Source organism: Schistocerca serialis, chromosome 10 (assembly GCF_023864345.2).
Source record: "Schistocerca serialis cubense isolate TAMUIC-IGC-003099 chromosome 10, iqSchSeri2.2, whole genome shotgun sequence".
NCBI classification, from domain to species: domain Eukaryota; kingdom Metazoa; phylum Arthropoda; class Insecta; order Orthoptera; family Acrididae; genus Schistocerca; species Schistocerca serialis.
Genome location: NC_064647.1, coordinates 210,808,731 through 210,832,716, shown reverse-complemented (window position 1 = coordinate 210,832,716; position 23,986 = coordinate 210,808,731). Strand labels below are relative to the sequence as shown.

General features: G+C 42.7%; 1 protein-coding gene across 1 annotated transcript in view; it reads right to left on the bottom strand.

Annotated features, from left to right (window-relative positions):
- Positions 1–23,590, bottom strand: part of LOC126424790 (RAC serine/threonine-protein kinase) — a 770,672-nt gene extending 747,082 nt beyond the window's left edge. The window contains exon 1 of the mRNA XM_050087562.1: positions 23,359–23,590. The gene's annotated coding sequence lies outside the window, so the exon portion shown is untranslated. The remainder of the gene's footprint in view (positions 1–23,358) is intronic.
- Between the last annotated feature and the right edge of the window lie 396 nt (positions 23,591–23,986).

The following is a 23,986-nucleotide window of genomic DNA, read 5'->3' as shown; positions in this document are numbered from 1 at the left end:
TAAAAGGAAAATTACTTTGAAAGTAACGCTTTTCAAACCACCATTCGCAATATTTTTCCGCGACCTGTTAGAAATAGGCTCGTTCCAGCAGTCGTCAGAGCGCCAGATAACAGGCGCCACCGCACTTCGGCAGCTGCTGTGACTCAGGAAGTCCGTAATGTTCGTACATGTAAAGCATCAGAAGATCTTACAGTATGTCATACAAGAAAAAAGACATCAGAGGATACTCCAATAGCATAGGAATTTCGTGAAGCACACTAAAATGGCACATTTAAAGTACATACTTAAAGAGCACATTCGTATGTCCAGATTCCCAATGAAATAGTCGTCGACCTGATATTAAGCTTTTAAGTTGGGTTTCGGGATGTAAATTTTCTTGGAGTGCCAGTACTGTATTAACTCATTTTTGATTCCTTATTATGGCATAGTGCCACACGCACTAGAAGATGAAAACGTATACTTGAAATGCAGTGAGCAGTTGAAATTAGCCAATAGTGGGGAACTAAACACTTTGTTTCAAACACATTCACTGTCTCAGCGTAAAAGATTAATAAAAACCAAATTTATTTAGTAAACCGACAAAAAAACTTGATTGTTCTACAAGGCGATTAATGCATGACTGTCAGAAAAGTGGAAATAAAATCTGAAACTAATAACGTATATTAGCCTTCCGTAATTATATGAATGTATTTTAATTCAATTGATAGCTCCCGGCCGCAGAAATGCATTTTGTTTTCATTTGACGTGAGAGCAGTAAACGAAGAGGAAACAGCAAAATCATTAAATGCAAACACGGGTCACGTGGAGACTACACACTTCCCCACTATAACTCAGACTGCTCTGCGCATCAGCCTCGGATCTACGATATTTCCGAACCGGGGTAATACTAAGATAGTGGCGCCCCCCCCCCCCCCTCCCACCCTCCATCGAGCGTTTGAGATATGGCGTCAAAAATTTGAAAAATTCGAATTTTCAAAACTATGTTCATTTTGTAGGCAACATCTTTCTGAAGAGTCTGATACATAAAACATGTATGTTCGAGGAAATGTAAGGCATAAAATGAGTAAAGACAAGAGACAAGCAATGCAGTACACATTTATTCAATCCTTAGCTTCTAGCATTGTTTTCTCTCTAATTTTGCTACAGCTGTACATGGTGTGCTTTCCTTTCTGCGACAGAATCTATTACCTCAAAGTTTGTTAAACGTTTTGCTACATGAAAATTGGAAATATCGCTGTCTAATACTGCGTAAGCTGTTAATACGAATAGTATCCAAGACTGGTGTGGTTTCTCGATCTGATTACGTCTATTTTTTCACTGTCTGCTAGACAAAACAAAATAGGCCTTTCTAACACTACAGAAACTGTAACACACACTAAATAAATGAGACTATTTTGGCACAAATGGTCATTTTTACGACAGAATATAATTCACGAAGGCCAACATAAAATGCCTATTAGGCCTACTACATGCAAAATGCTTTATGTTAGAAAATAGTATCACATTTCATTCATACGCTCAAGTTTCTCGAGCATGAGATCGAAAAGTAGTAGTACGAGATTTTATATAAATTTGGAATCGTCATATTCTTCCCTAATTCATGTGGTGTTCCCGTTTCTTCTCCTTCCTCTCTCTAACAAACATTCTTGTCATGACTCATTCTGGAACTATTCCTGCCTTTGTCAAAACTTATTCGCCGGTTAACTTCACTAACCCTGCCAGAATCACCGGTTTAGTTATCCCTGATTATTCTCCGGTTAGGATTTGTTATGTTCCTACAAACCATTTTCCGCGCTACTTCCAGAATAGAACTTAAGCGTCTGCTAGATGGAGACTGTACGACTTGCCCTTACTAGTTAGCGATCTGGTCAAAACTTTTCTGACAAAATTTCATTTTCCGGGATACACCGAGACCTGTTATTCCTGTTAGTCGATTATTTCCACTCTGGTAGTCTGAATCTATGGTTTTCCCTAGTAATTATAGCAACGCTGATCATTCGTAAATCCAAACAGCAGCATAATCAGACAGCGATTGGCGTTGACTCGTTCGTCTTTACTCCGCTCAGCTTGTATAGCCCGGTCCCCTTTTGCCTGTAGGAAAGTTTACTTCTAGATGCGGCGAGGATTCCCCCTGACAGACATCACGTGCACTATGCACGCATTCGAAAACCAACTTATGCTTTTTTTTCCCATGGGACCAAACTGCTGATGTCATCGGTCCCTGGGCTTACAAACTACTTAATCTGACTTAAACTAACTTACGCTAATAACAACACATACACCCATGCCCGAGGGAGAATTCGAACCTCCGATTGGCAAGTCGCCTCAGACCGCAAGGCTACCCCGCGCAGCTTCTGATTCATTCAGAAAACAACTTACAGAGTGTGTTCAAAAACCAACAGGGATGCGCATCAAAATCATATGAGTAATCGATAGACCAACGTGCGCTGGGCGTTAGGCGCTTTGTGAAACAAGGTTTTTCCTCCTCAATAACATGAATTTGCCCCCCCCCCCCCTCCTCATCCCTCATAGATCGCCGACCGCAGTGGCCACGCGGTTCTAGGCGCTGCAGTTCGGAACCGCGCGACTGCTACGGTCGCAGGTTCGAATCCTGCCTCGATGTCCTTAGGTTAGTTAGGTTTAAGTAGTTCAAAGTTCTAGGGGACTGATGACCTCAAATGTTAAGTTCTATAGTGCTCAGAGCCATTTGAACCATTTTGAACCTCGTAGATCCGGGCCGGCTGCGCGTGCGTGAATCTAGCAGCTTGGGCGCGGTAGTAAAATTTTTCCCGGTAGCATCTAGCTGCTTGCTGCGACTGCTTACACAGCCAACAGCCACATTTCTGTAGCCAGAAACGGGAGAAGGTACTACTCACACGCCACTCAACTGCGCATGCGCATGAGCCCGTTCACTACTGCTCAAACGAATCAATGTAGACAGCAATTTGTTTTTATGAAGCATTGCACAGTCTTCCTAAAGCCTTTAACACATTTTGCTGTTGTCAAACCCTTGTATGAGCACTGTGTTTAGCTGCTGTATATGGCACATTACCTTTGCAATTTATGGTTTATTTTCGTTTTGTTTTCTCGTTCATTTTTTATTGTAGCAGTATTATTCTGCAGTAGCGGGATACAGTAATTTGCTTTGTTAGAGTATCGATTCGTACCAGTCAAAATTACAAAAATTTGATTGAAAACTAAAACAACGAAAAATTCCTGGAATTTTTCTCCCGGATGAAAAAAATTCCGGTGTTTTCCCGGATCTCCAGGATGTCCCGGGTTGTATACACCCTGCTACACGATATTAGGCAGGTGTACCAGTTTCTTTGGCTCTTCAGCGCATATATACCATGAGGAAGAATATAGATGGAAAAGAAAAAAAAATTGTGTAATGCTTCAAATGTCTTGCTATCGTATTTAAAACTGACTGAGAATGAGAAAACTAAACACATTTTCACAATAAACCACATCACAGCACTTTCTTTCTCACTGTCAGAAAATCTCGTTTGAAAAAAATGTATTGTCTACATCCGTCTAAATATTTATTACAGTATCGCGTAAATATCTGAAGTATATCGGTCAATCCACGTTTGCAAGTGGAGGTTGTAGACAGGTGCACAAAATTCTATGCCTGTATCACGGACGTCAAGCTGTTCCAGAATGGAACACGTTTTCATCGTGTCTTATGGTTATTTTGCAGAGTGAAAAGCTCCTCTACTGGGATACATATAAACTCCAAAAACAAACTTCTCTTGAAACTCAGCTACACACCCGGCCATTAAAATTGCTACATCAAATCAACCCAACTAATGAACAGGGGCCCGCCGCGGTGAACGAGCGGTTCTAGGCACTTTAGTCCGGAAGCGCGCGACTGCTACGGTCGCAGGCTCGTATCCTGCCTCGGGCATGGATGTATGTGATGTCCTTAGGTTAGTTAGGTTTAAGTAGTTTTAAGTTCTAGGGGACTGATGGCCTCAGATGTTAAGTCCCACAATGCTCAGAGCCATTTGAACCATGAACATGTCAACAAATTAGGTGATTTCCGACCAATGCCAGTGTCATTTAAGCCGGCAATGTTTCCGCGAGTGCCGCCTCAGTTTTCATATTAAGCACAAAACATGGGTGATGATGCCACCATTGCCACAAACAGCTGACGTTACTGCTCATTACATCGACCATGCGAATCGTCAACTTATCGTGGACAACCATTACTATAGTATGATTAAAATTACTTGATAGTTGACACTTCATGCGTTGGAGCTGGTTTCCTCCAACCAGGGCGCTCAAAGTCACACCCGAACCGTTCGCCGTTGCCAGACAGCCAAGAAAATTGGCAAGTTCTCCTTGTCCGGCTTTCTTTTTACATTACTTTTTTTTATTCAGATACATGGATATTGTACAATACTAATGCAGACAGAGTTATGAGCTATAATCCTTGTTAAGATATTCATCGATGGAGTAGAAGGAGTTGGCCAACAGGAAGTTCTTTAATTCACTCTGAAACCGATCTTTATCACTTACAAGACCTTTGATATGCTCTGGTAAGTTACTGAGTATATGAGTACCCATGTATTTGATTCCTTTCTGTACTAATGTTAAGCTTTTATAGTCCTTATACAGATTGTTTTTGGTTCTGGTATTATAACCTTGTCTTGCACTATTTTGTGTAAAAAGAGACACGTTGGAAATCACAGAGTACATCAATGAATATATGTACTGAGAAGTAATAGTTAAGATAACAAGTTTCTTAAAGAGGTATCTGCATGATGATCTAGGACTGACACCAGATATAATTCTAATGACTCGTTTCTGAATTTTGAAAATGTTCTCTTTGTGAGAGGAGTTTCCCCAAAAGATGATTCCATAACTCATTAGTGAATGGAAGTAGGCTGAATAAACTAACTTCTTCATTTTTAAATCACCTATTTCTGTTATCATGCGTACTGCAAATGTAGCTGAACTAAGGCGCTTCATTAAGTCTAGAGTATGAGTTTTCCCATTTAGGTTGTGGTCAATTTGAAGCCCTAAAAAATTGACACTGTCTACAGCTTTAATTTCATTGTTTGAAAACATCAGACTTATAGGGTCAAGTATTCTTTGTGAGGTACTAAGCTGTATGTACTGGGTCTTGTCAAAATTCTGTGACAATCCATTTGCTGCGAACCACCCATTGATACTTACAAATATTTCATTAGCTGATTGCTCAGTGAGATATGTTGTGTCTGGATCCCGAATCCGGGATCTGGCTCTTTAACGTCGTATTTCATCACTCATAAGAACACCAAACACACACACAAATGACGACACAGCGCTAACCAAACATACAGGATACTTCAGCACAAGTCGCAATTCAGTGTCACATAAACAGTCACCATAGTCATAGATATCAGTTTCGCAAGACATTATGTAAAGCGGAATTTTTGAAGGCTGCAGTTCATCCTTGCAACTGGATCAGAAGAAACATGAATTTAACACCTGACCCACAGCTATGTGGCGTAGCACAATGGCTTGAGTGAAAACCTTACGCATAGAAGACCTCAGGTTCGAATCTCATAAAATATAACGAAATTATTTATATTCCTAAATCTAATCAAAAGAGTTTGATTATTACTTTTCTTCAGTTAATTGACTTAAATGTAATTTTTTTTGTATTTGTTTGCCGCGTCATTTTCATCGCCGTATTCACTTTTTGAAACTTCCTAGCAGATTAAAACTGTGTGCCGGACTGGGACTCGAACTCGGGACCTTTGCCTTTCGCGGGCAGGAGAGCTTCTGTAAAGCTTGGAAGGTAGGAGACGGATACTGGCAGAAGTAAAGCTGTGAGGACAGGGCGTGAGTCGTGCTTGGGTAGCTCAGATGGTAGAGCACTTGCCCGCGAAAGGCAAAGGTTCCGAGTTCGAGTCTCGGTCCGGCACACAGTTTTAATCGGCCAGGAAGTTTCATATCAGCACACACTCCGCTGCAGAGTGAAAATCTCATTCTGTATTCACTCTTTGTTTGCTCTTGTTTTCTCTTCCTATCTTTTCTTCCGGAATCTGCCTGTGATCTGCAACCAATTGCTGAAATGGCAAGTCATGTAACTGAGGATACTTTCGAGCGACAAATTACAGTGTTTTTTAGCGCTGAAACTGAATTTTCTCTTGTCTTGCGTTTGCTTGTACAGATTAGCTTCAATCGCCGTGAACAAAGCGATCGTAATTCTCGCTCTGCCGCAGATTGTTGACTACCATTTTCGCTTATACATTGCACATCACGAGGCTAAGTTTAGCTTAGGTCATGAGTTTAAATTCAGGGTTACAAAACGCGTCGCTTGCCACAGTCCAGTCACTGATGACTTAAAATCAGCTATTGGCAGGGCATCTCGCATTTACCACATACCTTGCGGCGGTCGCTTCCAACATTGCTCCGCGTTACACACGAACAGCATTTGTGAAGTGTTCTGCCGAGTTTGTTTGTCACCTATAACCGATCTGTAGCAAGTAGCCGATGCGGCAACACTGTAGCGGCAAGCAACAGACATCAACAATCAAGAATTTTAATCGGACTATAACATTTCGTGCAGTAACAAACAGGAAAGAGAATGTTTTACAACGCACTTTGTCGACTGCGATGTATGAAGTGCTTCTCGCCTTAGACTAACGTTAAGAGTACAACGTTTGAACCGAGACGTGAAATGACTAATAAGCGCAGTGGTGCCGATAATTATCACGTTGTGTTCGCCGAGTGAAGCACGTTTGATGTTCGTCGCCGAAATTGTACAGCAGGACGACCGCACGCCGACTGCCTCAGCTTTCATCTGAGTGACAGGCAGCCCATCTATCGCAAATTTAATTCGTCAAGACTTGTGTAACGAACATACAGCAGAAGTTGCCTTTAAATTTTCTCATTGTTGTACGTCACCTATCTCACCTTAAACCAAGACACTTTAGACCACACTTTCAATAATTTAAAAAGATTAAAGCGAAATTCATTTCTTTCATAAAATGCTCTTTTACAGGAAAGTATGTTTTTACGGATATTTTCTCTTCTGTCATCGTCTTCATTCTTGTAGCGTTTCTGTGTGAATCGAGTGATAGAATTATCGAGCGAGGTGGCAGTGGTTATCACACTGGACTCGCATTCGGGAGGACGACGGTTCAAACCCGCGCCCGGCCATCCTCATTTAGGTTTTCCGTGATTTCCCGAAATCGCTTCAGGCAAACGCCAGGACGGTTCCTTTGAAAGGGTACGGCCGACATCCTTCCCCATTCTTCCGTAATCCGATGACCTCGCTATTGGTCCCCTCCCCCAAATCAACCAACCAACCTAGTGACAGAATTTATTTTCATTTTATATTTTCTACATCTTTTGCTACATATAAATGTACAACTGCAGTGTCTGTAAGCCTCACTCCTGTCTTTTGCAAGTTTATCCAGTTCCCATGTTCTATTTCGTGCTGTGTAATGAAACTGCTAGTAAAATACGCTTGTTGTACAGTCTCAGAGTAGTTTCAGGGGTAAGACAAGGCTGCAACCTGTCTCCACTGTTGTTCGTATTATTTATGGATCATATGTTGAAAACAATAGACTGGCTAGGTGAGATTAAGATACACAAAATAAGCAGTCTCGCATATGCGGATGACTTAGTTGTGGTGACAGATTCGATTGAAAGTTTGCAAAGTAATATTTCAGAGCCGGCCGCGGCGCCCGACCGGTTCTAGGCGCTTCAGTCCGGAACCGCGCTGCTGCTACGGTCGCAGGTTCGAATCCTGCCTCGGGCGTGGATGTGTGTGATGTCCTTAGGTTAGTTAGGTCTAAGAAGTTCTAAGTTCTAGGAGACTGATGACCTCAGATGTTAGGTCCCATAGTGCTCAGAGCCATTTGAACCAATATTTCAGAGCTAGATCAGAAATGTAAGGACTATGGTATGAAGATTAGCATCTCCAAAAAGAAAGTAATATCAGTGGGAAAGAGATATACACGGATTGAGTGTCAAATAGGAGGAACAAAGTTAGAACAGGTGGCCGTTTCAAGTAATTAAGATGCATATTCTCAAAGGATGGCAACATAATGAAAGAACTGGAAGCGAGGTGTAGCAAAGCTAATGCAGTGGGCGCTCAGCTACTATCTACTCTCTTCTGCAAGAACGAAGTCGGTACCAAGACTAAGTTATCTGTGTACTGTTCAATCTTTCGACCAACTTTTTTGTATGGGAGCGAAAGCTGGGTGGATTCAGGTTACCTTATCAATAAGGTTGAGGTTAAGGATATGAAAGTAGCTAGGATGATTGCAGGTACTAGTAGATGGGAACAATGGTAGGAGGGTGTTCACAATGAGGAAATCAAAGAAAAAAAATGGTTCAAATGGCTCTGAGCACTATGGGATTTAACATCTGACGTCATCAGTTCCCTAGAACTTAGAACTACTTAAACCTAACTAACCTAAGGACATCACACACATCCATGCCCGAGGCAGGATACGAACCTGCGACCGTAGCGCCTAGAACCGCTTGGCCACACCGGCCGGCGAAATCAAAGAAAAACTGGGAATGAACTCTATAGATGTAGCAGTCGGGGCGAACAGGCTTAGATGGTGTGGTCATGTTACACGCATGGGAGAAGCAAGGTTACCCAAGAGACTCATGGGTTCAGCAGTAGAGGAGTCGGGGTAGACCAAGGAGAAGGTACCTGCATTCGGTTAAGAATGATTTTGAAGTAATAGGCTTAACATCAGAAGAGGCACCAATGTTAGCACTGAATAGGGGATCATGGAGGAATTTTATAAGGGGGACTATTCTCCAGACCGAACGCTGAAAGGCATAATCAGTCTTAAATGATGATTATGATGACGATGAAAAACTTCGAATCTGACAGATGCGTGTTGCATAACATTTATTTACATATTAGTATTAGTCACACTATGTTCTTCCAGAACTATTGTGGGGCCTTGCTTGTTTTGTGATTATTAGCAATCGGTCCGGTCCGAGTAAGTGTAATATTCAGTTAATTTTATTAACTGTTAAAAGTTTATGGTTTTAGTTACCTCAAAAATTACATACACTAAATCTTGTATATATTTCATTAGAAATGTTTCAAGAGACCTCCACTTTTAATACATTCTGTGCTTTGAATTCTGCTACGATGTAAAAGATCAATTATTTTATCACCAAATTCTATACGAGCTGAATCATTTTTGGTAGAAACAATATTAGCAATGCTGCTGTTTCGTGTAGGGTTACCATACGTCCACATTTATGCAGACATGTCCGCATCTTCGCCGGTTAATGTAGCGTGCGCGTACATTTTTACAATTTCTGATAACATCCGCTTTTTTTTTAGTTTTGGGAATTACGATCTTTAGATTTCTGTTTTCATTTGGTGTCGTCAATAAATTATGTACCTTTTACATCGTTAACTGAATTACATCATTTGTTATTTGCTTACAATCGATTTGTTATGCTAGTCAAACCGAAAATATTGCTCACAATCAATGTTTCGATCTTTTATAGCTTAGAGATAGCTGTGATGTCTACGTTCTTTGGTTGTGACAGTTCCCTTCCTTCCACTTTCCACTTAAAAGTGGATTTCTGTGCAATACTTGTATTTTTAGTGAACTAGTGTATTCACCCAACAGCATCTTCTTCAAATTGCCTATTACTCACCCAATAAATAATATTATTAAGTAAGTTGAAACAACAATTTAAAGATTTTCAAAATATCCCCTATGGCACAGAAACATTGTTTTATTTAATATACTGACAAGTATTTTGATCGGTTTTCAAATTAAAAGAAAAAATTATGGCCACATTCGATGGAACATCTTTGCAGTGCCAGCCCATAGCGCTGGTGTTGGAGGTTGTTCTCTTTAATATGACGAAGTGGACAAAGGAGAGAAAGTTGAAACTATAAAAAGGATTACAATGGTAAAATTTAATTTCACACATCTGAACTGCAAAAACATTTTTAAATATCTGTGTCAACAAAGAGAACTTTTAAACAAGATTCAGTCTGGTGAATACACATGGGACAAGGGGTAATAAGTTATGTGTGATGTGTGTAATATTTTTTATTTTGTTCCATATGTGTTGTAGCCGTTTCGCAACGCAAAAAACTGAACTAATAATGTGTCATTCGGCAGTCTTAAACGGATTATTCCGGATCTCGATTGAAACGCGACAGTCACTGTTTTACGGTAATCGTACTTTTTAATTACAAATAAAAACGTCCCAGCCTAGAACCGATTACCTGGGCTATGATACAGATAAAGGTACGGCAATCATAATTTTTTTTATTTACAATTAAATAAATTATAGCACAGCTATAAATATGATATGACGTCAGCAATGTTTGCCTTATTCTACCCTGTTACCGACATACGGACTACAACCATGTTAGGAACGTGTTGATAAGCCCCCTTGAGGGTGTCCTCATTTTGAGGTTTTAGAGTATTGTAACACTAGTTACGTTACAAAGTATTTGTTAGCAATTCCTGACATACAGTGAAATCCTCCCGCCACAGTACCGTAATCACGCCACTAGAGGAGCCAATGGCGCAGACCATTAGTAAAGGGGAGTATCGTGTGGTAATTCGTTTTCGGCAACAGCAAAAATGTTGCAGGTCTGTCAAGCCAACCATAGGAGAAAGTAGTTCTCTGGAAAGGTTGTAAAATGAGAAGACACGCATGCCCTAAACTTGAAATGGTGCTTTGGAGCCCTGTTGAAAGACTGAACAAGTATAAAGGGTGGTTCCGTAAGAGCGTGCAAAAATGTAACAGGACTTAACAGAATGCTCCACTGAACAAATTGAGATGGGCACCTGGGGTCGGAGAAGCCAGCTAAAGGAGGTATGGAGGTAAACTTGTCTACTGCTTTGTTTAGCATTACTGTGTTCCAACTTATTTACAACTAACAAGAGTACAAGTTTACAGGTACTTCGCAGTTTATTTAGGTGTACATTCCTTATTTCCTGCAAGGACACAAGGAGGACGAGCCTGATTACTAGGAAGTCATGATACAGGTGTTGTTTTCTTTACCTGTCCATAAGTTGATGTGTTGTAGCGTATTTACATAGTCCCATGACAGAACGCGCTATGAATCAACGACACACCCATTCACTACTCAGTGCTATTCAGAGGCGTACAGTACAATACGATGAAGCAGTAAAGGTAGAGTTTCGCAAAACTCACTGAGGTGTACCTTGTGTATGGGGAAGTACGTTGCAATGCTCTCGCTGGTGAAAGGTTGTGCGGGGAACGATTTCCTGACAGGCATCATCCGTCACGACGAATGTTTATTTCTCTCGATCAACGAATGCGGGAGACTGGTCATTGGAAAGAAGAAACGAGGGACCTGGCAAGATGAGGACCAGTCGCACACGCATTTTTAAGAGGAGGTGCTGGAATGTATTGCAACAGATCCGACTACAAGTACTCGTCGTATTGCACGTGAAATGGGTGCTACACTTACTGCACTATATGATCAAAAGTTCGTGGCGCCCTCCATAGGTAATGCTGGAATTCAATATGATGTTGGCCCAACCTTAGCCTTGATGACAGCTTCCGCTCCCGCAGGCATACGTTCAATCAGGTGCTCGAAGGTTTCTTGGGGAATGGCAGCCCATTCTTCACGGAGTGCTGCACTGACGAGAGATATCACTGTCGGTCCGTGAAGCCTGGCACGGCGTTCCAAAACATCCTAAAGGTGTTCTGTAGGATTCAGGTCAGGTCTCTGTGCAGGCCAGTTCATTACAGGGATGTTATTGTCGTGTAACCACTCCGCCACAGGCCGTGCATTATGAACGGGTGCTCGTTCGCGTTGAAAGATGCAATCGCCATCCTCGAATAGTCTTCAACAGTGGGAAGCAGGAAGGTGCTTAAAACATCAATGTAGGCCTGTGCTGTGATAGTGCCACGCAAAACAACAAGGGGTGCAAGACCCCTCCATCAAAAACACGACCACACCATAGCACCACCGCCTCCGGATTTTACTGTAGGCACCGCACATGTTGGCATATGACGTTCACCGGGCATTCGCCATACCCACACCCTGCCATCGGATCACCACATTGTGTACCGTGATTCAGCACTCCACACAACTCTTTACCATTGTTCAATTGTCCAATGTTAACGCTCCTTACACCAAGCGAGGCGTCGTTTGGCATTTACCGGTGTGATGTGTGGCTTACGAGCAGCCGCTCGACCATGAAATCCAAGTTTTCTCATCTCCCGCCGAACTGTCATAGTACTTGTAGTGGATCCCGATGCAGTTTGGAATTCCTGTGTGATTGTCTGGATAGATATCTGTCTATTACACATTACGATCCTCTTCAACTGTCGGCGATCTCTGTCAGTCGACAGGCGAGGTCGGCCAGTACGCTTTTGTGCTGTACGTGTCCCTTCACGTTTCCACTTTACTACCACATCGGAAACAGTGGACCTAGGGATGTTTAGGAGTGTGGAAATCTCGCGTACAGACGTACGACACAAGTGACACCCAAGCAACGGACCACGTTCGAAGTCCGTGAGTTCCGCGGAGCGCCCAATCTGCTCTCTCACGATGTCTAATGACTACTGATGTCGCTGACATGGAGTACCTAACAGTAGGTGGCAGCACAATGCGCCTAACATGAAAAACGTATGTTTTTGGGGGTGTCCGGATTCTTTTGATCACATAGTGTAGCTTGTGGTTAATACTCTACGAACAATAATTACATCCATATAACCAACGAGTCCATGGAATGCTTATGACTGCATTGTGTCAGTGGTTACCCCAACAATGGATTGATCGACCGTATGTCCTCCAAATCGTGCTGTTTACTGACGAGTCCTCATTTGATCGTGATGGTATTTCAAACAGCAGGAATAGCCATGTGAGAGATGAGGAAAACCTTCACGCTGTAGTAAAGCCACACCATCAAGTACGATACCTACATCTACATCTCCACAAGCGACCGTAAGGCTTCGGGTAGGGTACCCTATACCACTACTTGTCTTATCCCCTCCTGTTCCACTCGCAAACAGGGAAAAACGAATGCCTGTACGCCTCCGTACCAGCCGTAATTTCTCGTATGTTATCTTCGTGGTCCTTAGGCGCGATGTATGTTGGCGGGAGCAGAATTATTCGTAAGTCAGCTTCAAATGCCGCTTCTCTAAATTTTCTCAATAGTATTTCCCGAAAAGAACACCGCCCTTCAGGGAATCCCGTTTGAGTTCCAGAAGCACTAAAGTTTTATTTGAAGTTACCGGTAACAAATCTTGCGGCCTGCCTCTGTATTGCTTTGATGTCTTCCTTCAGTCCGACCTGGTGCGGATCCCAAACACTCGAGCAGTACTCAAGAATAGGTCGCACCGGCGTCCTATATGCGGTCGCCTTTATAGGAATACCATTCTTTCCCAATAAACCGAAATCGACCATCTGCCTTCCCTACCACAGTTTTCTACATCTACGTGACTACTCTGCTATTCACAGTAAAGTGCCTGGCAGAGGGTTCAATGAACCACCTTCAAGCTGTCTCTCTACCGTTCCACTCTCAAACGGCACGCGGGAAAAACGAGCACTTACATTTTTCTGTGCGAGCCCTGATTTCTCTTATTTTATCGTGATGATCATTTCTCTCTATGTAGGTGGGTGCCAAGCGAATGTTTTCGCAATCGGAGAAGAAGACAGGTGATTGAAATTTCATGAGAAGATCCCGTCCCAACAAAAAAACCCTTTGTTTTAATGATTGCCACTCCAATTCACGTATCATGTCTGTGACACTATCTCCCCTATTTCGCGATAATACAAAACGAGCCGCCCTTCTTTGTACTTATTCGATGTCATCCGTCAGTCCCACCTGATACGTATCCCACACCGTATAGCAATACTCCAGAATAGAGCGGACAAGCGTGGTGTAAGCAGTCTCTTTAGTAGACCTGTTGCACCTCCTAAGTGTTCTGCCAATGAATCGCAGTCTTTGGCTTCCTCTACCCACAATAGTATCTATGTCATCGTTCCAACTTAGGTTGTTCGTAATTGTAATCCCTAAGTATTTAGTTGAATTTACAGCCTTCAGATTTGTGTGACTTATCGGGTTATCTAAATTTAGCTGATTTCTTTTAGTACTCATGTGAATAACTTCACACTTTTCCTTATTCACGGTCAATTTCCACTTTTAGCACCATACAGGTACCTTATCTAAATCATTTTGAAAGTAGTTTTGATCATCTGATGACTTTACAAGACGGTAAATGATAGCATCTTCTGCAAACAATCTAAGACGGCTACTCAGATTGTCTCCTATGTCGTTAATATAGATCAGGAACAATAGCGGTCCTATACACTTCCCTTGGGGCACTCCTCCTGTGAATATCGGGGCCGGCATTGTAGGCGACAATCTCACTGGGCCATATCTTCTACCTGGCCGTCTGAAAGGCCACAAGTACGAGGGTGAGTGAATGAAAACCTTAAATTTTTTAAAAAATATTATTTATTGTGCAGAAGTAATACAAAGCTGTATCCCTTTTCAACATAATCTCCCCCACGCTCAATAAGTTCTCCAGCGCTTACAAAGCGCATAAATTCCTTTAGAAAAAATTTCTTTTGGTATTCCGCGCAACCACTCATACACTGTGTGGCGTCTCTCTTCATCAGAACGGAACGTCTTTCCTCCCATTGCGTCTTTGAGTGGTCCAAACATATGGAAATCACTTGGGGCAAGGTCTGGTGAGTGTAGTGGAAGAGGAAGACACTCAAAATCCAGGTCTGTGATTGTTGCAACTGTTGTACAGGCAGTGTGGGGCCTTGCATTGTCATGTTGCAAAAGGACACCTGCTGACAGCAATCCACGTCGCTTTGATTTGATTGCAGGCCACAGATGATTTTTTAGGAGATCTGTGTATGATACACAGGTGACAGTGGTCCCTCTAGGTATGTAATGCTCCAAAATGACGTCTTTTTCGTCCCAAAAGAGAGTCAGCATAACCTTCCCTGCTGATGGTTCTGTTCGAAACTTCTTTGGTTTTGGTGATGAGGAATAGCGCCATTCATTGCTCGCTCTCTTCGTTTCCGGTTGGTGGAAGTGAACCCAGGTTTCGTCCCCAGTAACGATTCTTGCAAGGAAGCCATCACCTTCTCGTTCAGAGCGCCGAAGAAGTTCTTCACAAGAATCAACACTTAGTTCTCTCATTTCAGGAGTCAGCTGCTGTAGCACCCATCTTGCAGGCACTTTGTGAAACTGGAGCACATCATGCACAGTGTGGTGTGCTGACCCATGACTAATCTGTAAACATGCTGCAATGTCATTTAGTGCCACTGCGCGGTTTTCCTTCACTATGGCTTCAACTGCTGCAATGCTCTGTGGAGTCACAACTCGTTGTGCCTGACCTGGACGAGGAGCATCTTCCGCTGAAGTCACACCATTTGCGAATTTTCTACTCCATTCGTAGACTTGCTGCTGTGACAAACATGCATCACCGTACTGAACCTTCATTCGTCGATGAATTTCAATAGGTTTCACACCTTCACTACGCAAAAACCGAACAACAGAACGTTGTTCTTCCCTGGTGCAAGTAGAAAGTGGGGTGGCCATCTTTATACTGATACTGCGACGGTATGTGTGCATCTGCACTATGCTGCCACCTACAGGCCATTCTGCACGCTGTTTGTAGCACGCTTACCAACTTACAGGATAACGGCGCGAAATTTCGATTTGTTGTAACAAATTTACGGTTTTTTTTGACTCACCCTCGTACTTGAAGTTCGTGCATAGAGTTCTACCTGAGTTGTGGGAGAAGGTAGCCTTGGCTAGTCGTGAGAGGATGTGGAAACAACTTGACGGTGCACCGCATCCGCAACCGCCTCAGTGCTGTATTTCCTGGTCGCTGGATTGGAAGTGGAGGTCCTATTCCATGGCCTGCGAGATAACTTGACCTGAATCCTCTGGATTATTTTCTATGGGGACATCTAAAGTCACTTGTGTACGAGACCCCAATGGCTACAGAGATGGAATTAGTTGCGTGAATTATAGCTGCCAGTGATGTGGTTTGAAACACAGCAGGGGTATTTGTCAGGGTGTGTCAAAATCTTGTTCGCTGATGTCACGCTTGCATCGAGGTTGATGGCCATCTGTTCCAGCACATTTTGTAAGATACAGTACAAATTGTACGCTCATTCTGTTAAGGATGGCATCTGCAGCTAACTGTAACTAACGTAAAGTACACAGTAATGTGATTTTATTTCTATTATCACCTTAGGCTGGCTTTTCCGACCCCACGATCCCTACCTCAAATTGTTCAGTGGAGCACCCTCTAAGTCTGGCTAAATTTTTGCACGCTCTTACGGAAACTCCTGTATATATTGCGGACTTTCATGTTAGCTGGCCGCTCCCTAGGTATAAATCGGCAGAGGTCGGTAAAAGTCGGACGGCTTCCGCCGGTAACCATTTTGTTTTCGCTGTGGCCAACATCAGTACTGTGTGAGGTAGCCATTTACGTCTGCTCTGCGACTTCTTGTACTTATGTAAAAGGATGGTTCGGTAAGTCTGGTAAAAAAATATAAGAAAAAATATTTATTTCGTAACCAACTAACCTTACTAACTGACATAAGTCTCCTTTGAGAAATATACTCTTGGTCCAGCCATCTTCCAGCTTTTTCATCTCGTTGGAAAAATAGGTTATGTCAAACTCTGCAAAATACTCGTTGACTGCAACTATCACTTAGTCATTTGGTGAAAATTTCTTCCCATCAAGCCAAACTTTGAAGTTAGGGAACAGCCTGGGGCTGAGTCTGGTGAACTGGGTGGATCAGAAACCAATTCTAAGTCCAATTTACGCAGTTTCTCCTTTGTTGTCGCCCATGTGTGATGGTGCATTATCCTGGTGAAAGAGCACTTCTTTGCCTTGTATGCAAATGTGCCGGATGCACTTCTGGTCGTCTGTGAGCAATCGAGACGCCCACAGCTGTCTCATAACCAGTTGTGTGTGCAAGATATTGAGCACTCGCTCAGTTGAGATGCCTGCAGTCTGAGTAATCTCACGAATTTTTATTCGGCAGTCTTGCATTAGCATATGATGGACTTTGTTAATGGTTTCCCAGCGGTGACCTCAATTGGACGGCTGGGCAGCACTTCGTCTTTGGTGCTTGTCCGAACATGTTTAAAATCATTAATGCAAAAGTAAACGGTCTTCAGTGATGGTGCACAGTAAATTGATCAGATGATCAAAACGACTTGCAAAATGATTTAGATAAGACATCTGCATGGTGCGAAAACTGGCAGTTGACCCTGAATAAGAAAAAGTGCGAAGTTATTCACATGAGTACTAAGAGAAATTAGTTAAATTTCGATTACGCGATAAGTCACGCAAATCTGAGGGCTGTAAATTCAACTAAATACTTAGGGATTACAATTACGAACAACCTAAGTTGGAACGATCACATAGATAATATTGTGGGTAGAGCAAACCAAAGGCTGTGATTCATTGGCAGAACACTTAGAAGGTGCAACAGGTCTACCAAAGAGACTGCTTACACTATGCTTGTCCGCTCTATTCTGGAATACTGCTGTGCGGTGTGGGACTGACGGATGACATCCAAAAATTACAAAGAAGGGCAGCTTGTTTTTTATTACCGCGAAATAGGGGAGATAGTGTCACAGACATCATACGTGAATTGGCGTTTTTCGTTGCGACGGGATCTTCTCATGAAATTTCAATCACCAGTTTTCTCCTCCGATGGCGAAAACATTCTGTTGGCACCCACCTACGTAGGGAGAAATGATCATCACGGAAAAATAACAGAAATCAGGGCTCGCACGGAAAAATTTAAGTGCTCGTTTTTCCCGCGTGCCGGCGAGAGTGGAACGGTAGAGAGACAGCATGAAGATGGATCATTGAACCCTCTGCCAGGCACTTTATTGTGAATAGCAGAGTAATCACGTAGATGTAGACTCCTGCAATGTTGGGACGTGCGGACACTGTAATAGAGGGGATCGACGTATCACAATCGAACACCGCACTACATAGCTGATCATCTCTGTTGATGGTGCTGACACACTCGTCCACTCAAAGTTGTATGCTCCGTGGATTCCTCGCCGCTTAACAGAAGACCAGAAAGAGCAACGAAGGGCCACCTGTGCGAAATTGCTTGCGCGTTACGAGGCTGACTGTGACTATTTTTTATGGAAAATCGTCACGGGGGATGAACCATGGGTTCACCACATCGGGCCGGAAACAAAACAGCAATCCACTGAGTGAAGTCACACCACCTCATCTCTGAACAAGAAGTTCAAAGCCGCACCCTCAACCGTTAAGGTCGGGGCGAAGATCTTCTTGGACAGTGACGACTTTATTCTGTTTGATAGCTTCTCTCGTGCTGGAACGATCACCTCTGCTACGTACTGTGCTACCCTCAGGAAACTGATGAAACGACTTCAGGGTGTTCGTCGCCACAATAATGTCCAGGTGCAAAGCAAAGCCTCACACAGGTGTGCGCATTCGAGAGGAGTTCACAAAACTTCATTGGGCTGTTCTTCCTCAGCTACCCTACAGCCCAAACCTCGCACTTTCCGACTTCCAGCTGTTGACCCAATGAATAATGCACTCCGCGGGAAGCAATACGTGGATGACTGGGAGGTTACTGACATAGCAAGACGTTGTTGGCTCCTACGTCGACCAGCAGAGCGGTACCATGTGGGCATAAGAGGTCCCCCCAGTAAGGTGGCGTAAGGACGTCGCACTGAACGGAGATTATGTTGAAAAACAGGGTTCTGTAGCCAAAAGAGTGGGGTATTGTATGGTGTATTGTACTGGATTCCTGAATAAAACCAACCTGATTGCGGGGAAATACTTATTGCAATACTTATTGGACGCCTGTAGTATCTGTACTGTAACAGAACCATGCACAGCGTTGTCCGGAAGCATTCTCACGACACTGAGTTTATCAATGCGGTGGGGCCTACCTGGCGGCCACTACATGCACCTATACAGGGTGGTCCATTGATAGTGACCGGGCCAAATATCTCACAAAATAAGCATCAAATGAAAAAACTACAAAGAACGAAACTAGCTTGAAGGGGGAAACCAGATGGCGCTATGGTTGGCCCGCTAGATGGCGCTGCCACAGGTCAAACAGATATAAACTGTATTTTTTTTAAAATAGGAACCCCCATTTTTATTACATCTTCTTGTAGTACGTAAAGAAATATTAATGTTTTAGTTGGAGCACTTTTTTCGTTTTGTGATAGATGCCGCTGTAATAGTCACAAATGTGTAAGTACGTGGTATCACGCAACATTCCGCCAGTGCGGACGGTATTTGCTTCGTGATACATTACCCGTCTTAAAATGGACCGTTTACCAATTGCGAAAAAGGTCGAGATCGTGTTGATGTATGGCTATTGAGATCAAAATGCCCAACGGGCTTCTGCTATGTATGCTGCTCGGTATCCTGGACGACATCATTCAAGTGTCCGGACCGTTCGCCGGATAGTTACGTTATTTAAGGAAACAGTAAGTGTTCAGCCACATGTGAAACCACGACGTGCAACAAATGCGGATGCCCAAGTAGGTGTTTTAACTGCTGCCGCGGCTAATCCGCACATCAGTAGCAGACAAACTGCGCGAGAATCGGGAATCTCAAAAACGTTGGTGTTGAGAATGCTACATCAACATCGATTGCACCGTACCATATTTCTATGCACCAGGAAATGCATGGCGACGACTTTGAACGTCGTGTACAGTTCTGCCACTGGGCACAAGAAAAATTACGGGACGATGACAGATTTTTTGCACGCGTTCTATTTAGCGACGAAGCATCATTCTCCAACAGCGGTAACGTAAACCGCCTAATATGCACTATTGGGCAACGGAAAATCCATGATGGCTGCGACAAGTGGAACATCAGCGACCTTGGCGGGTCAGTGTATGGTGCGGCATTATGGGAGGAAGGATAATTGTCCCCATTTTATCGATGTCAATCTAAATGGTGCAATGTATGCTGATTTCCTACGTAATGTTCTACCGATGTTACGACAAAATGTTTCACTGCATGACAGAATGGCAATGTACTTCCAACATGATGGATGTCCGGCACATAGTTCGCGTGCGGTTGAAGCGGTATTGAATAGCATATTTCATGACAGGTGGATTGATCGTCGAAGCACCATACCGTGGGCCGCACGTTCACAGGATCTGACGTCCCCTGAATTCTTTCTGTGGGGAAAGTTGAAGGATATTTGCTATCGTGATCCACCTACAACGCCTGACAACATGCGTCAGCACATTGTCAATGCATGTGCGAACATTACGGAAGGCGAACTACTCGCTGTTGAGAGGAATGTCGTTACACGTATTGCCAAATCCATTCAGATTGACGGACATCATTTTGAGCATTTATTGCATTAATGTGGTATTTACAGGTAATCACACTGTAACAGCATGCGTTCTCAGAAATGATAAGTTCACAAAGGTACATGTATCACATTGGAACAACCGAAATGAAGTGTTCAAACGTACCTACGTTCTGAATTTTAATTTAAAAAAACCTACTTGTTACCAACTGTTCGTCTAAAAGTGTGAGCCATATGGGTTTGTGACTATTACAGCGCCATCTATCATAAAGCGAAAAAAGTGCTCGAACTAAAACAGTCATATTTATTTACGTACTACACAAATATGTAAAAAAATGGGTGCTCCTATATAAAAAAAAAAAAAAAAAAAAAAGGTTGATATCCGTTTGACCTATGGCAGCGCCATCTAGCGGGCCAACCATAGCGCCATCTGGTTTCCCCCTTCAAGCTAGACAAGTTTCGTTCTTTGTAGTTTTTCGTTTGACGCTTATTTCGTGACATATTTGGTCCGGTCACGATCAATGGACCACCCTGTATATGCCATATATGTAATTCTCTAGAACATATGGTAAACCCATTTGGTTTATCTGTGAATCGACCGTTGCAACTTGCGCCAGTTTTTCGACTGACAGTTTCTCGTCGTTCACATGTTTCCATCTTGTTACAGCTGGAAATCGTTTACTACAAACGAAAAACATATATTCGAAGGAAAGAACTTAAGTACAAAACATGATGCAATTATTACTAGCAGACAACTGGCTTAATGAGTCTTACGAAAGGCGCATGTCTTGCGAAACAGAATGAGCGTTAATGATATGTATTTTTTTCTCACTGGCAAAAACCCGCCGTATTCCGACGCGCAACCGGCTTCAGTTCCCGTTACCTCTGCATACATTTTTATTGGAGCAAGGACGTCTGGCATGGGTTCCTCTCAACCTCGCAGAGCTAAGGGGGACTCCGTTGCAACTAAGCAGAACGGCGTCGAATTAATGCAGACCGTCGAATATGAGGTGCCGTGGATTGATCTTTAAGAAATATTCTATATTGTAGAACATTACCTAGGGGGCCAATCTGTTACCACGAGTATACTCTTTGAACTTATAGAAACGTTAAGTTTCCAGAATCTGTCTTCGCGATGCGTCTTACTGACGGGAATTACCTAAAAACTGAAACGGATAAACCCCGGTCATCACTTGCCTATTCAGCTGGCGAATAACTGCCTCCCCAGACAACTTGGCTCAGGCACATTTCGTATGAGAAATGAAAATGTTTGCGGAAGATGGCTTTTAAAAATATACAAGTAACCATTGCAAAAGAACTAGGATATGCGCCCACGACGCCCTTAAAATCAGTTCCAGAACTGAACAACATCACGGCTAACTTTCTTTGCCCTTGGTAAATGTTATCTCACAAGCTTTAACAAGAGGCCCACTACATTCCTGGACAGCTGTCAGACTATTCTCAGTGACGTGTCCGTGGCATCTGGAAAACACACAGGATTAAGAAACAGCGTCAGACAGGAACGACGCAGCTAACACTATGGATTCCTCTTAAATTCTGTGGAAAACGTGACAGACACAATTAACAGTGTTTATTATCCTCTTAGTGTGGCATACAGTGACCAAGTAAGGGACATCTACACATCCGTAACTGGCGGAGCGCACTTCACAGGCGAGACTTTGGAGATGTAATGACTTATAGTACAGGTACATCAGAAGCTAGAAAGCATGTCATGAGTATAATTTGTACATCACGGTGTTATAAAAAGCATGGAAAAATGTGCTTCAAAGGAGGCTAGTGTCTGCAGATCCCATTACATTCGCTGGCTTACCGTATATATTTTGAGTATAGTGCCATAAACATAAACGTCGGACGAAGAATAATGTTTACAAAATCATAGCTTTAGAATATTTTTATTTATTGTTGTCTCTGGTCAACGCACTCAGTCCGAGATAGCTGGGAATCCTGAGCGTCTTTATAAGTCCCATTGGAAAAGGGAGTCGTCCAGAAAAGCACAACTTTCCTTTGGCTTCGATTTCTTCACCAACTAGCAGTTATTAAATACGGCGTATTTGTATTTCTGACACGAACACGTCTAACTTCCAAGTAAAGCGATGAAGCGACTGGAAATAAAACTTCGGATAATCAATCTGAAAATTACTTGAATTGCACAGCCATCTGACAGTATTACTTTAAAATTTGAGGAAACCACACAAAAAGATGAGAAAAACCAGCGCCAAGAGCAACATATTTCCCCTGTAAAACATACAATACTATATACTCTAGTAGTAGTAGTATCGTGTCTAATACTGTGGCATATTATTCTAAAGACAGACAAGCAAAAAATAAAAACGATGTAAGTCTACGGTCACGAAATACTTCTTTCGGAGCTACTTTTCCAAGACGCCACACACAGCAGCCCCACAGTCATTTATAAAACTTTGTACCATACAAAAAGAAATCTACACAGTTCTCAACAAACAACTTATCGACAGACGACGAGGCTGCGCTGAAAATTTATTTCAGGCTACGTGATAGTGCGCCTACAAAATAATCGTAAGAGATAACTCAGCACCACGATAAGCCTCGCACAACTAAATAAACAACCCAATTATCTCTTCATTACGTGCCGCTGCGCCGAGGAAGTGTGCGCTAATTGCCCTTTAAAAATAGCTACCCGTCGGCAAGAGGCTACTTCGAGACAAGATACCAAAAATCACTCATAAAAAGCTTTAGTATTCGATGTCAAACTCCGATTCGTCAAGCACTACACGACGGAATAGTGTCAGGTTCGATTAAAGCAGAAATAAGCCATTCACAAAATACGGCAGGCATAAAAAAAGCATGCAAAGTCGAGAATGGACTATAAAACACTATTTTGAATGTATTGCTTACGTTGCAAAACAGATATAATGCACAAATCAAGAAACTGGCGGCCAATTTTGACGATGAGAACTAAAATTTCGTGGAGGATTGGTCACTATTACAGAATAGATAGTGTGAAGCTACCCTCCGTCCACTGCAAATGATAATAAACACTCATGGCATTCATTACTTACTTTAAAAGGCGTGGATCTGAAGGACGATGAACTGTTAACCCTCCAAAACACAGGAAAGCATGTTCCAAAACACTGCAGGCATTACGTGAAATCACACTCCTCCGTAGGCGATGCGGGGAAAACAAAACTTACGTAAACAAAAACACTGAGAACCAAAGTTGCTACAACTCACTGCTCACTCTTACTTTGTCACACAACTCGCGTAATACTCACTAACAACACTAATGCGCAAAGATTGTAAACTACTACGATGAAATTCACCGTCAAAGATATTTCACTTCGCAAGCCTACGACAACTGACAAGCGTGAAGAGCTACCAACGCTGGAAGCTTTTCGCGCAAGCACTGCTGTATCGTATAAGCAAAGAAATGAGCTATTTAACTTGAAAATAACTGTCAACAGATATACTAAATCACTTGGACTGTCTTACAGTAAGCAGGAACTTACCTTTTACTGTATACTACTTTACCATAAAAAATACACTATTCGATGAGTTGGCTACCGTCCTGAAACCTAATGTCTCTGTAAAGACTACCGCAACCTCAGTTGCATTGCGAATTTAGAAGTTTGTGAAGCCTGGAGCGTCGAAGTGATTTAAGTAGATGGCGCTGCTATATATAAGGCTGAG